Below are 16,043 nucleotides of genomic sequence, written 5' to 3' on the forward strand. Positions count from 1 at the left end.
TCAGAATGAGTAAACCCTCCACCAGCCCAACAAAGAAAACACAAAATTAAGTTTATAGCCACACCGGCATGTGGCTTTGTTTAAGAAGGAGGAAACTACACAGTAGAACTGTCATGCATATAATATATCCTTTAAAGAATTAATAGATCTAAGAAGCTGTCTGTGTTAAATGCACTTAAAACAATATAAACAGTATGATGCAACAGTCTGTATCCCTGCTGTTACGAGTGTGCCTTGTAGTAGACTCATCACTGTCAAGTACAAAATACACGATTTGTACTTGTGGGATGCTTATGAAAGAACAGGTATGAATGTGAGCTACCTATGAATGCGAGAAAAAGGAATGGATGCTTGTAAAAGAAAGATGTGATGAGGATTTGATTACTTCAAAATGAATTTTCTAAATATTAATCAGAGAAAAGCAGGTTGTGGATTTAGAGCAAGTGTGGTTCATTTAATGGCTGTGCTGTCAAAGAACTGGTCATGGATGGGAGTAATGCTGTGTGCTTGAAGCACTGATCAGTGCCAGCCTTTGAAAACAGAAATCTAAAACATGCTGGTTAATTTGTTTAAACCTTTGGATCAAGTTTTTTTAATATTACGTGGCTGACTTTCTGCAGGTTACCTTGAGAAGCAGAGTGCAGGATGCCTCACAGCTTCTTCAAAATACTTTTTGATTTTTTGGTTAATGTTTCACATGTTTAAGGCTTTTATGGTTTTTTGTTTTGTTTTCCCTGAAGTTATAAAGATGTAAAAGTGTTTTTATTTTTTCATTTTAAAATTTTATTTAAATTAAACCAGAGACTATCACACAATCATGACTTCAAGGAAATTGAAGATAATTACCCAGATGTCACCAGTGCAGCAAGGTGAGATTGCCAGACTGGATGCTCTAGATCATTAAGCCCCTCTAGATTATAACATGCAAGTATAAAATGACTGCCTCACAACTTCAGACTTTCTCCAGTTATTGTAAAGGAGTGTTAGGTCCACTTTCACTGATGGAGTGGCTGTGGAAGTGAAGTTACTCTCTAGCATAGTGGCCATAGAAGACCCTTTGTGCTGTCATGGTTGTCTTAAGTTTGTTCTTAAGAATACAGCATTTCTTTACATGCATGATTGCTCTGACAGTGGATTATTACTGATCAACAAAAGGCTAACTCTAGATAACTTCTGAAAGACTATGCTTGAGCAGCTAACATGAGCAGCATACAGTGATCTGAATTTTTCAGTGTGAGTTATTTGTAAAGTAGTTCTATTGAGAATAAGACAGATTAGCTGTCCAAACCTGGTCTCTTCCATATGGCTGTTGAGAGGAGGCATATTTTGACGATGAACTTGTCCCGACTCTTGCATTGATTAGAAGATCAGGGTTGATTAGAAGAGCAGGATTCCTAGTTGTCTGTCAAGCTCATCTTTTTTCACTGTGTTCTGAGAGGTAAAGCCTCTGTCACAGTAATTAGTGCTTGCTCTGAGATTGGTTCCCTTGCATAGTTGTCTGCCAGTCAAAAACTGCCTTGGCAGCCTTTGCCCTTTTCTGATCAGGCACCACTAAGGAATTCAGCTGGCACAATCAGTCCCATAGATAATGTATGGCAGGACAGAAACACACAGCCTGAAATGATATTGTTACACAAATGTACCTCATCAAGGAATATTTAGTAAGTGTTAGAATACTAGGACTTGGTTTTAGCTAATAATAATGGAGTGCTTGAAATAACAGAAACTTGTCCAAAAATGCAGCCAGCTTTAGCATCTTTTACGTTTTACATGCCTATCACAGCAGCAGTGTCAGCCTTCTGAAGAGCTAACAACCACTGGCAACCTTTAGCACAACAACACTTAAATAAATGCTAATGCCTGAATATCAGGAGACAATGAAGTCAGAAATAATATTCTTGAAGATCACTTCCAGGGGCCTATTTTTTGTGCATCTTATGAATCAGTACCACTTGAACCCAAAGGTAAGATCATCTTTATGCAAAAATGGGAAAAGCTGATCTGAATTGTAGAAGAAAGGAAGGTAATTTGGAAAACCAAAATGGCTGCTATCAAGAAAACAGGTTTGAAAGCATCTCTGCTTGTATTGTCTGATTCCATTTAAGGTAAAATATGTATGTGTATATAAATACTTATATGAAATGTGATAGCAGCAGCATTTTTATGGGAGTTGTGAAGTGATAGTCTAATATTAATGATTAACGTTACATGTCAGTCTGCCCCAAGTGGTTTACAGACCATAGGCAGGCACAACATAAAGGAAGAGATCTAACAGATCAGCAGGCAAGTGATATGTTATTGCCACTCTGAGTTTTTGAGTGGACTTGTTTAGAAGAGAATAAATTAAGGGGCAAGAAAAAAGAAAGTGGATTATAAAAAAAAAAAAGGTCTGAGAGACCAGGTCAAGGAAGAGAAGACACTACCTCAATCCTGGCACTTGGATATTGTGATTCAGGGCTTGCTGTCCCAGGGATGAAAGGCCAGAGATGTTCAGGACTTGGTGGTTTGTGCTGGTGGTGAGGAAAGAGGTGGAAAGGGCAGGTAAGAGTGGGCTAGTGCTGCTGGTGCTAGCAAAAGAGCAGGATTAAGCAGTGGCTCCTGCTTCATGGCTCTTCTCAGCAATAGCTGCTGCCCTCTGTACTTGAACCTTTTTGTCACAATAACAGACGGCAGTAGCAGCCTGGCTTTGCAGGGTCAGGCAGTCAGTCATGACTGTTTCTGTGCTCCCATGTGTTTTCTGTCCAGTGCAGTTTGTCTGCTTTGTTCCTGTCTAGAATTGACTCTGGTGGAGAAGGTTGATGTCCAGATTAATTTAGACACTGCCAGATGCCCATTTACAATAAAAAATGGAGTCTGCTTTGAAAAAGTGCTGACCCTCCTTTGTTAGAAGCAGTAAAACAATAAAAATGGGAAATCTGTTTGCAAAAAATGATGGGAGTGTGCCGTGTGGCTAATGTATAGTTGCTGCTGGAATTTGAGCTCAGAGTGATGATGATAGTGTGACTAAAAAGACATGAATATTTTAAAAAGTATTAAAAAAGGTAAAGAATATGACTTATAAGTGCCTATGTCTTGAAGTCAAAGTAGGAAGGTTTTTAAAAGGCAGAAATGGTGTTGCTTAGATATCAACCTATCTCTAATAGTATGCCACTTTCAAACTTTTATGACAAGCTAGAAAATTTTCTTGAGGCAAAACTAGAACATCCAGGCTTGTGAGTGAAAATAGTATAAATTATTTTCTGCAATTTTAAGACCTGCCCTGTGATACTGAGGGTGACATAGTGAACCTGAGCATGGTGACTGTACCTTTCACTTGAATTTGTTATAATATTCTGGTTAAGAGGTTGTATTGCCTTTTCTGCTCCTAGTTTCTCAGCTTCATCACGTTTACCTGTTGAGGAAGAAATCCACTTGACTAACAAGGTAAGTATTCACACTGTACAGCAAACCCACTGCAGTGATTAGGGGATACTTTCTTGTGCACATCCATCCCTAAATCTTTGGTGCCTTTACGCAGGTCACCTGAGACAGGAACATTACCAGTCTGGCAGGAGACCAGCTGAGACAAAATGCATCATCAAATACTTATATAATGCTGCCACAGCTGAAGGTTTTTTTCTTGTTATCTGACCTAGCTCCTTGCATGGCATATAGATTAGTTTTATCAGCACTGTGTGAAATTAAAAGTAACAAAACCTGAAACAAAAAGTAGCTTATCAGCTCCTGTTCTGCAGAGGCAGACATAAAAACTGTGTAAATATTGGCTGTGTTTCAGCATCCTGTATTACAAAACATGTTGTACAAATATGTACAGGGAAAATTAATAGGGCATCGTATGTTTAAACACGAAAGGGCTGAGGGAAGAGACACGGCTCTGTAAGAGTACCGTCAGGGAGGCACACCCATCCCTGCTGCATGATACAGCAGTCACTCTTTAGCCTCTACAGTTCATGCTGTGCAGTTTTTATGTAGGTTTTGAACTTTCTAAGGATCAGCAGGTCTAGCTTTGTTTTCAGAAAGAATTCCCCCCTCACTTCTTAATTTTCTAAAATACTAACATCCCTCAATAGTATTCTGTAGAGAGTCTAATTGTTTACCATAATAGAACTTGAAGGGTGGACTTGTGCTTATGAATAGCTATGGGATCAAAGATAAAATTACTAGTAGATAAAATTCTCTAACTAGTTAAATAAATTACTTGCAAGTTAATATTTCAGCAGTGTCCTAGCCTCTTATTTGGGTCTCCTAATAGATTTTTGCAGTGTTGGGGATTGTGAAATTTTTTAAAACATTACATTTTAAATAGAGTTTTTAAAGATGGGTAAAATTAGTAAAAGGGAGCTAGACCTATGGACCAGATAATTGCTTTACATGGAAGTTACGAGTTACAAAAATAGCCCCTGGCCTGATCAAGTAGTTTTCCATGATAGAAGGTAGGCAGCTAACTTCTTTTGACCTTTGGGAATGAACTGCCTCACTCTGCATTTGAAAAAAACCCAACAACCCTCTCATGATTGCTGATTATTTTGTAAGTTTGTCATTGGAGTATCTCCTCCATAGTTTGGAAGTAATTTTGAATATAGGTTTCTGTCCTTCTCTTCAGTTTGACTGTTTTTGTGTTGCAAGTTGAACGGAACCAATTTACTCCCTGGGTTCTCATCATGCCAAGCCACTTCTATTTATACATGCACACCATCTTTAGAAATTCAGTAGGGCGTTTTTAAGGAAATGACTGCTGCTTTGGTAGCTGGGTGGGGAGGAAAGAAGGATCTGAACTGCATATTTTTGTAGACCCTGTGAAAATTACTCCTTGTGGGAGACCTGTGTGTTTTGAATAATCAGACTGTGTGTCTCCACAGCAGTCAGAGGTGGGACTGGAGCTGGTGGAGAAGAGTGTTGCTAACTAAACTAGATAGTTTAAGTAATAACAGTGTAGCTGTGGCAACACACAGCTCTGCTTGGGCTAGCCACTCCTTTTAGGCAGGATTTGGAGCCCATGTTGAACTCCAGGTTGTCATAATTATGCTCCCATCAGTACCTGGCAGAGGTGATTTTAAGCTAACTGGATGCATATCCATGTGAGGGGCAGGCAAAACCTGGGGGTGGGGTTGCGTGTGGAGTGCAGGTCTTCACCATTTGGAAGCAGTGAGGCTTGCTCAGGGAGAGGTGTGTGGTACTGGTGCTGTCAGCCAAGCCCTTGGGGCAGGAGCCAGCCTGACAGCCTTGGGGCAGGAATGAGGATGCAGGGGTGTGTGGTTGCAGGTGATGGGAGTCCTGGCTGGTGATAGGAGGTGATGGGTCCAGTTAGGAAGGTCAGGAGTGTTAGTATGAGATAATAGGCGGGAAAAAAAAGTTGGGGTTGTTTAGTAAAGACAGTAAAAGCCACATAGGATCTACCACCATTAAAAACCTTCCCAACTTGGAGGAGGGAAAAGCAGGGGGAAATGGTGCAAATGGTTATTTCTGGATATATTTCTTAGCTATTTCCTTCAAAATGAATATTTTATTTTTTCAGACTAAAATATTTAGCCTTAGTTTTTGGAAAGCTTCGTATTTTCTGTAAAAATACAAAACTCAATGTTCTCATTGGGAACGGGAAGTAGTTTCTCAATCACTGTTACTCAACACATGAAGAGTTAATTGGAGCTAAGCAGGTCATTTTAAGTTAAGTAAGGACAGTTGACTGTAGAAATGTAAGTATCTTTGGTAACAGATGGTAGAAATACCATTTATGTCTGTTTACAGTTTGCTACATGTATTCTATGTTGGGTAGGGTAGGCAGGCAAGCAGACAGACAGCTATTTTGTGCAGTCCAGCCTGTGATACTCTGGGTTAGATCGAACAGCCCCATTGAGGGAAGGGGAGACTCTTGTCCTCTGGGAGCAATGAGCTTGTTCAGGTGCAGAAAGCTTCAGGAGTACAAGAGGGGGAACAGGGAGATAGCTGGAAAGGTAAGAATTAGAGATGCTGACAGCAGGAAGGCCAGCCAGGAAAAACTGTGGTAAAGAGGGAACCTTGCTTTCCCATAAGATGATGACTTATATCCAGTTACAAGACACTAGTGGGAATGTGGAGGCTTGTTTCAACTTGAGAAACAACCAGGTATAGATCAGTTAGAAAACAAGGTTGGCAAATGGGTTGTGTCCTCTCTTTTTTTTTCCATCTGGTGCAGCAGATTGTCAAGTTGTCATTTTAAAGGGGCTATCTTTTTCCAGTGTGTTTTAGCTATATTGGAACACTGTTTTAGTAGTTCTTATCTTTTTAACAACTTCCATCAAGTTCACTTTTGTAAATACAGTTATGAAGCAGAATCCATGGCAGCAGTCAGATCTGTTTGGTTGTATTTGCCTTGGCTGTGGAGTACTGTTGAAATCAAGGAAGAGACTGCTTTTGATCCGTATTGTAAAAGCTGTTTTTATTTTGTTGGGAGCTTTGGCTTTCAGCTGGCTTTTGGTGCTGATGAGGAAGGAATATGCCATTTGGTTAATGTTTTGCTTTCAAGGAAAGATGATGCCACTCTGTGTCAAAGGTTTGACTGGTTCTGGGATCTTGTTCTACTGATCTTCAATTAAGTATTTTCTGTAATAGTAGTGTCACCAGCAGAGTTTTTCTTTGTATTACATAAGGAATGCAAAGGTGCAGTAGTTTCTGAAATGCTCCTTTCTGCTATGTACACCAAAATGGAAAGTCCCTAGCTTATAAATATTTTCATTTTATTACATCTTCTCAAGGGACACATGCATATTTTGGGTTTTTTTATCCAACTGGGAGAAGAAACTCTCATTGCTTATTCAATTAAATTAGTTTCTATAAATTAATCAGGAATAATTGTGTTTAAATGGGCAAAAACTTCCTCAAGGGGACATTAAATGGTGAGTGATTTAAAGCATATTTATTTAGAAATCAATGTTAGTGATTTGAAGCTACCTGTTAAGATGAATGTGGATGCAGTAGTGCAGCACTTTATCAGGTTTAATACAAAAGTTGCAATAAATTAGAGAAATGTTATTGATCTAGTTTAACAAACAACAAGCAAATAACAGGAATGATAGGTTGGATAAACCACAATATTGACTTTTACTGAAACTATTTAATGGAAGTGCAGTTATGATATTTGCATTAAAAAGAATATAGGTGGATTTTTATCCTTCCAGGACAGAGAGCATGCAATCCCAATTCAGATCACAGTCTGCATCACAGCAGTCCCAACCCCATGCTTATAACTGGTTTCTGTGGCAGTTTCTAGCAGTGTAGTTGTCTTGTTAGACAAGTGTGTGTGTATAGATAGATCTAAAGCAGATTTAAGGGAGTCAAATTGTGATGTACCAATAATATGAGAAATCCAGTTTCATGTCCTTGGTTCAGAGAATTGAGTTGCATCTGGTACTGCTGTTTTGTCTCTCCCTTGCACTGATCAGGTTGCTCTTGTTCCATCTGACCCTCATGTGCTTTTTTTCTACTTTCCCTACTACTTTACTGTCAATCACTCTCACTCTTCTGCCCCGTTCTTCTGGATGATGGGACACTTCTCTAATAGATCTTTCTGTGCGGTTAAGTAAAACAGACCTCAACTGAAGCCAGGTGTATTGCTTGTATTACTTATTCTTACATGCAATAAATACACATTTTAAATTATATCTGGCACAGAACAGAAAATATATAGGGTTACTGATTTTTTCTTATGATTATTTTTTGTCCAAAATTTGTCTACTTCTTTGACTTTACCAGAGATACTTAAGATCAGTGTGAGGAGTTGTGTATTGGGAATTTCTGTTTGTGCTCCACTTCTTTTACCTAATCTTGCTGTTAATATGTGTTATTAAAAATAAAGTCAAAAGTGGAGCAAATAATTTGATTATTAATTGTTCATTAGGCTTAAAACATGAATTAGAGCCAACTTTAGCTTTCAGATCCACTCATATGGCTCACAGTGAAGTTGGTGAGAGGCACATATATATTCACAAATCCAGAATTTGGCTTTTTGCCTGAGATTTTTAATAGACCAGTGTTCAGTGAAGGCTCTGAGGTAGTAGATTTTTTGTTTTACAGCAGCTAATGAAACGTTGCTCTGATTTTATTTGAAGCTTTATTACATAAAGTCTTTGGTAGAGAAAAAAAATCTCCCAATATATTTTTAAAAAAGTAGTTAAAAGAAGATCTGTCTACTTTGTAAAGGGATTAAGATAAATTTTGTAGAGGTGTTTTAACTGAGAACAGGATGACAAAATGCTTGCTTGGACTTTGGATTTCCTTGAAGTTGTATTGGGCTCTGTATCTGTCACGGGTAGGTGTATTTCCTCCCAGCAGCTGGTTGCTCCAGAAATGCCCCTTGGAACTGGAAACTTTCAAAAATATTTCCCAGTTTTCTTGTGGCAAGAAGTGCTTCTGGCTGTGTGAAGTTTCTGGACCGTTGGGCTGAAGGGACTGGCAGGAGTTTTCCTGTAAGGTGAAGCTGCCCTTGCTGATTTTGGAAGCAGCACCCAGCTGGCGTGGAGCAAGTGGTTTCTGAACCCTGCTGATGTTACCTGCTCCCTGTGTTCCTCTAACTGCCCCTCACCCAGACAGGGGGCTGTGCCCACCCCCAGGGCAGGTCAGAAAATTCTCTGTGTGCATAAGGCATCATTTGGTGAAAGGCTAAACATTTATTTTTCAATAAAACTTTGTTATTTTAAATTTGGTGGGTTTTCTCCCTTTTGCACTGGATTTCAGCATCTCTTCTCACGTACAGATGGCAATTCAGGAGCAGCCAGGAAGGGGAAATAAAGCATATGTTTTGCTGTCCCAGCAGAGTCCCTTTAATGATTACATTTGAAATATGTTGTTGATCACTGAATCAAATCTTCTAAACTGTTTTTCTCCTTGTGTCAGCTCCAGTTTAAAGGGGAATCGATCTCCCTTGTCCCAGTCCCATATTTTTAAGTAATGTTGAAGAGAAGAGGTAGTGCAATATTTCATCATCCAGTACTGTGGCTGTGTTATCCAAATAGGTGCTGCATCATGTACAATTACAGTCCAGATACCGTTATGCACCATGCAACCGCAGCAGTTAAATTACATCATGATATTACTTTGTAAAATACAGCAAGTTGAGTTTGGTGTTATGGACAGGTTTGTAATAGCAGATGACTGCTTCCAGCTCTTATGCAGGGACTGTTATTTCTCAGCAAAACCTATATAGTCTCCTTGCTACAGTCAGAAATTACTTTAATGCTGAATGGCTTTAGTCTTCAGTAGACTTTCATTTAAGGAATTTCCACCTCCTTGCCTGCACATGGGATAGAACAATGCCCTAGAAATTAAAAATAGAAGTAGTGTCCTAAAGGCAACGTCTGTTTGCCAGAAGTATGTATGACTTGTTTGGTGGCAAGTGTTTTAGAATTGTGAGCATGAACTCAATTGGAAAAATGTAAAACCTGATCTCTTTTCCTAGCATTACTATTGTCCCTCTTCATTTATTTTCGTTCTTGTATTGTGCCTTATGAATTTTAATAGTTTTAACTTACATCCTGGGGCAAGAGTGTCTGTGGAGCTCCTTTACCCACAGTAAGGTTCTCTGCAGCAGATGTTGACAGACTTGCTGTTTGCCCCACAGAGATGTGCATTCTGCTGTGCATTTATATTGCAATCCAAAACATTCCTTTGGATATTATCCTTAGTGCAGCCTTAAATATCAGCAGGGTGTCTTGAGACCTGAGAAAATGGGAAGATCCCTTGTTCCCCTGACCCCACCAGTGTTTCAGCTGAAAATGGGAATTTCTGTCACAGGTTGAGCTTGTGACAGACTGAAGGTAAAGGGGAACGTGTGGCTTTCTTTTAAAATGTTTATCTTTGGGAAAAAAATTAGAAAAAATACAGTTTTGTATAGATTTTTTTGTATGAAACTTATTTTAATCAAATTTTATTTTCTTATTTTCCTTATGAAAAACATAATTTATCATCATTAAAGATTTAATTTTTTTCATCATTACAGCAGGAGTTGGCCTTTTTTTAAAAAAAATACACACATAACCTTTAATGCCATTTTGTGTGTCACCTGACTGCCACCTACTCTGCTAGTTTCTTAATGTACGTATCTTATTACAATAGATCACAAATCTGGAAGCCACCTTTCTGTTTATATATTTTACTTAACTGGGGTGCATGGGTAAACCTGAAAGCAAGAATCCTGCCAAAAAGCAGCTCTTCAGTGGAAATACTATTCACTGAAACGCTCTGAGAGAATTTATAACCCTGAAATGAATCTTTTTTTTTTTTTTTCAGATATAATATTTACTAGAGCATAGGAGCTGACAAATAATTTAAAATCAAAGATAGCTTTAGTTTTGTCACTGCAGCTGAAAGAACACTTTTCAAAATTAAAGATTTAAAGCTAAGACTTCCAAGACTGTTCCTTGCCCCCATGTGTTCTTTTTTTTATCTTAGTGTAAATTGAAAAGATCAAGTATCAATTAAAATTCAGACTATCACTAGCTAATGCATTGGGTGTACACAGAGAACACTTCCATCTCCCACAGAAGAGTGGAATCTCTTGTATTGAAGAGATTTGCTTATATAGGAGGTATAGATTTATGTGTTAACTTCATGGTGTCCTTACACTTTTATGAGTATAGTTTTCTGGTTTCATTCCAGTTATATCTGTACCAAATAGCAAGTAGGGAACAAAAATCTGTCCTAGGTATCTTCTTTATTAAAGATTGTGAGGGGGTTTTTTTACCTTCCTAAGGGAGAAAAATTAGAATTCCTGAAAAGTTTAAAATAACTACATGGTAACATGTGTCCATAATTGAACTACATAAATTTCATTCAAACAATTGAATGATTATAATTCAACAACAGACAAGCGCAAGAAAACTCATTTACATGAAACAAAATATTATGTGCTTAATGTTAGTTAACCTGAGAGACCAATAGCTTGCACTCTTATGTTCTTGGCTGTAGGTATCATTGTTATGATACCATTCTACTGCTTTCTGTGGTTTTCTACCAGTTTTGTTAAAAAAGAACCCCAAAAAACTACTTCTGCATACCTGTCTGTAAATTCTGAGGTCGTTGGAAAAGGTTTCACTAGCCTGAGTGGTTAATTAAAGCAAACTATAATAGTTTCAGGGATACTAGGGTTTAAAAGTCAAGCATGCTCAAATGATGCTTTAAAAGAAAACTTTCAAAATTTACCTGTATAGTGGTAAATTAGCTAAAGTAAATAAAAATAAATTTTAACGTAAAGTTGAAGGCACAGGAATTTGTATACAGCGTTTTTTTGTGTGTGCATTGTATACATAATGAATACCATTAAAGTTGAAAGTTTGCAATTACATAAACCTTCATAGATTTAATGGTTTTGAAACTTAAAACCTAAAACTTCACACAATGTACTACTACATTTCACAGTGGACCTGTTCCTTTCTGGTGGAAGGCTGAACACGCATCTTGATGCAGTTTTTTTTCCAGGCTTCATTAAAATCTGGATTGGCTACATGTGAAAAATGTTGGTTTGTGGGGAAATAAGTGACAAACTAGAGTACCAAGAAATGGGTTTTTTGTTGGTTAGAAATGTTTCCTTTGGGGGGAGCTGATTGAACCATGAAAGAAAAGGAAAGGCTTAGAAAAGATGAGAACTTGGCTACAGCGAACTGGCAAATGGCCTGCACATTCAACCCCAGTTTATGGATTATTGATTGGAGAGGAGATGAAGTGCAGCTCCTATTCTCAAGCTGAGCAGACTGCCTTACACAGAGTGCAGCTTAACTTTCTTAATTAGCGTGGAATACATAATGTGTGTGGAAAAAAGGAGGTCTTGTTAACAGGTCAGAAGAAGTTAGGTTAGCCTTTGTATTGCCTGTCCTAGTGAATGCGAAGTCAGGAAAATGAACCTAGATTTTTGCTCTTAGAGAAACTTACGTTCATGAACTGTATATGTGTATATATTGTGTGTATACATATATTTCATTCTAATATCAGGTTAAAAAAATTAGAGGTTTATCACAGAAGTCTTAAGTTCACTTCAACAGAGAAATTCAATGCACAAGTATTCTAAACAGAAGTGGTGTTTCAGAGAACAGACACTAAAACCTGATTAGAAAACCTGAAACAAAAAAGCCTTCAAAATGATGCATTTAAATTTTATGAAAAATAAATCATGAAAGTGAAATCTTGGGTAACATTTTGAAATCATAACCCTTTAGGCAGTATGAACTAAATAGTTTTCACTAATAAAAGGAAGTAGTATGATATCCCTTTAATCCATCTGAATTTCTTAGACTTCCTACTATCAAGTTAGTGCCAGTGTGTAGTTACAACTTGAATATGTAATGCTCTACATGGATACACGGATTTTTCTTTTTTCTTTTTTTTTTTTCCTCATAGCAGCCTATGGAACTTGAAATCAGTTAAACTCCATTTTCATATCTAGTTGGCAAAGAATTTGGGCAGCAGTTAAATTACAAGGCTCTGCTGGCTTCTGTCTATGCCTACTGTAGAACAAGGGCAGGTGAATGTAAGATTAATGATATGAAGAGGCAGGGTTGCCCTGCTCTGGCAGTGCCAATATAGTGGGATCCCCCTTCCAGTCAACTCTTGTTTCTTCTTGTTGTTTTGCGCAAGAGATATGCGGTCTTATGCTATTGATGTCCTTTAGCATGCTGAAAGGGCCTGTTTATTTACTGTCTTTAAGATTTCAGAACTCAGTAGGTATCAGCTCCTGCAAATTAGAGAAAAGTTTAATTACTTGTATTGCTGTAAAAAAATTCTTGAGCATGAGAAATAACGTAAATAGATTGCTGGCTAAAGTGCTAGGTGGAAAAGCAAGGAGATGGAACATAGCACCTTATATTTCAGGAGAGAAACATGTGAGGGCTTACTTAGTGAAGATGTGTATCAAAAAAACGGCAAATTCAATATGAAAACTTATTTTTTTCTCATAAAGCTGCAACAAGAGGAGAAGAATGAGGTCAGCATAGGACATATAATGTAATCAGGATGGGAAATATTAAAGCATGTACAAATATACTTTATAATAATAAATATGTTTAAATTTATTTATAATAATTATTGCTCTTTGTCCCAGGATAAAATTTTGGCTGACAGAAAAAACCTAATTGGTTTGAAAAATAAGAAAAGGTCAAGGAGTCATCTTGAATTTATGGAAATCATTAGAAAAGGTAGTTGCTTTATTTTGCAACATCATGTTTTTAAGTTGATTAGTAATAACTTAAAATGATTTGACATCTGTAGGGCACTGCTGCAGGAAAATTTGTGGAAAAACTCTCAGAGGGGGTTTATTCAGTGTCTTGCAGACTTGACAAGAGCAGATACAAGGTTCTGGTATAAACCCAATTTTAGTGTAAAATCAGGAATAATTTGCTGAAGTTTACTGACCTAAACGAATGTACAAATGTGGTAAATGATACCTTAAGTATGCTATGTTAACCATTCCCCTCAAAAAAAATCCTTACAAACCCACAGCAAAAAGAAATACCAGTTTTTGTCCTTGCAAGTCCTATGCCTGACAGACTGAGTCACTGAGGTGCCCTGACAGAGGTGGTTAGTCTCCCAGTGACTTACGCAGTGATATTTCTGTGAAGTATGGCAAAGGTAATTCATGGAAGGCCATAGAGACCCTTGCATAATGTGGTTTTGAGAGGGCCAGTGAAACACCTGATTACTTCATGAGAGCGTGGTGGTGACTCCAGTAGGAGTAATCATGTTCCTCATGCAGTACACAATGTTTTTGTCAAGTGACTGGCATGCACGGGGGTTTTCTGACCTTCTTGTACTTCTTGCTAAGAGTAAATTGACATGACTGGTATTTCTGGACCTGAATGAGCAAGTTGTTAGCCTAGCAATTAATATGGTACTTGTTTCATTTAAACTACTTCTGATGGATCTATTTTACCTTGAACAAAGCTCACCAGGAGTGCTCCAATGAAATGTGTTCTTTTGGTCGCAAAATGGCATTTTGTCAAAACTGAAATGTGTCTGTCTTGACAAGCATCCCCTGGAAGATGGGATGACTTTTAGAAACATATGCCTTCTTTCTTGTCAGATTGTCAGGGCTCTGAAGTGTTTCAGTTTTCCAGCACCTGTTGCTCTGGGCTGAGAGTTGCAGTCCTCCTGGTGTCCCTGTCGTGGCTCTGGGAACCCTGGAACTTGCTGGGCTGTGAGGTCTGCTTCAAGGTCTGCTTTCCAGCTTTGCATTAGCTTCTGTCCCACACTTGATATGAAACAAAATCTCATTTTAAAAAAATAAATACATATGTAGAACTCTCCATAGAGAGAAGTTCTGGGTTTGATACCTGTGTCTAAGGATTGGAGCCTAAGATAACTTAGGATAGCAGATCATATTAAAAATAGGTATAGAAAGATTATTAATGCAGATAATTCTGTCTGAAGTCTGGAGAAGAGTGCTTTTAATGATAAGGGCTAAAGATTGTATATAGTATTGGATTGTTAGTTTAATAACCTTTATAGAAAATGCATGATCTGGAATGATTTAATCATAGGCAAGACTCACCCCAGAGCTATCTGCTCCATAAGTCAGTGTCTTATTTTGGGTTTACCACCTTTTATACCTCTATAATGACAATACATATGTCTAGAGCTTTACTGTCTCTGCTTGATTAATATTGTGATAGTCAGCAAAATACATTGTTTTGAAATCTCTTTTGTAAGGTTAAATTGTATCCCTATCACTGACAAGGATTGATAGCTGCTGAGAATACAATAATGAGGATTTTACTCCCAGTGTCTGTGCAAATTTATCACTGAAGTTTATTTTCCTCATTTACCTGTGGAAGCATTTAGCTCTGATGTGCTCCCCTTGTGATCTACAGCTGTGGTCTTTTCCTTATCAAAACAACATTGATTTGTGTAGTTTAGATTAACATAAATATGCAGTTTGTGCAAGAAATCCTCATTATAAGGTACAAAGGCAAGGGAGCTACTCCTTAAAAATAATTAAGATTTTGTTACCTGTTCTGTAGTGTTTTCTGTAGGTAGATAAGGCCTATGGAATATGGTTTGAAAAGATCTGGTGTGCCAGTAGTTATTCATCATGTCATCAGCATTTTTTCCTTGCAGATATATACCTGGCAGGGAGACACCAGTGACTGGTATTGATAAACAGGAGAATTGTTCAAGTCTAAATTATTTGGCTGATGTGTGTACAGACTAACTTTCAGCACTTTGCTAGGAAGCATCCCAGATGCATGTGTGTCTGCACTTCTAACAGTATGAATATGAATTTACTCATTTTGAAGTAGTTTATAATTATAACTATATGGAGCCTTTTAGGGTTACAGTACTCCAAAGGTACAACCAATAACTTGAAGCATCTCAAAGGTCAGTCAGTGCTGGTTTTCTTGAGGTGGGAGGCTGTCATTCATGCATTTTCTCACTTCCTGGTTGTTACTGCCACTGTCTCCCTGACTACAGAGTAATGTGCGAAGCTGGGCTTCCTTTTCTCTTCATGTGGTTTGGGCTGTTTATTTTAATAAAGAGGTTGCAGTATACACAGACAAAATAGCTATTATTTTACTGGAGCTATCTTATTTTAACATAAAGCTTTGGACAGTCTACTGCAGTGCATACCATGAAGTCTTTGGTCTCTGTCCAGAATCCTACTAAAGCTTTATATGGCATTACCTAGAAACATGTGACTTAAATAATTATGGGGTGTAGAGGAGAAACTGTAACAATATATGCAGAATTCTAGAAAGGAGGAGATAAACACATTCATAGAGTAGCAAAGCCTTATTTAGCGCATAGACTCATCCACGTAAATGAGTCATAAGCAGGAAAGAAAAATAGGAATCATAGTCAAAGGAAATTAGTCGTGGAAAGGGTCCTGGAGTCATCCTAACTCTCATTGAGATGGACTTGCTGATTGGATGTTTGTTTTTTTTAACCTTGGCAACTTCTTAGTTTTGTTTTACTTTGTCCTTACGTCATGAGGAAAACCTTATTTTTAGTTCCAGTTTTGATACTCAAACACAAAGGAAAAATTCAGCGAACTCACCTCCCCCCCCAAACAATTAAGCGTAAAAGCT

At 37.8% G+C, this 16,043-nt stretch overlaps 1 protein-coding gene across 24 annotated transcripts in view; it reads left to right on the top strand.

Moving 5' to 3' along the window:
- KCNMA1 (potassium calcium-activated channel subfamily M alpha 1) overlaps positions 1-16,043 on the top strand; it is a 532,608-nt gene that overhangs the window by 34,349 nt on the left and 482,216 nt on the right. The gene's annotated exons all lie outside the window — the stretch shown is intronic.

Source organism: Athene noctua, chromosome 5 (genome assembly GCF_965140245.1).
Source record: "Athene noctua chromosome 5, bAthNoc1.hap1.1, whole genome shotgun sequence".
Lineage (NCBI taxonomy): Eukaryota > Metazoa > Chordata > Aves > Strigiformes > Strigidae > Athene > Athene noctua.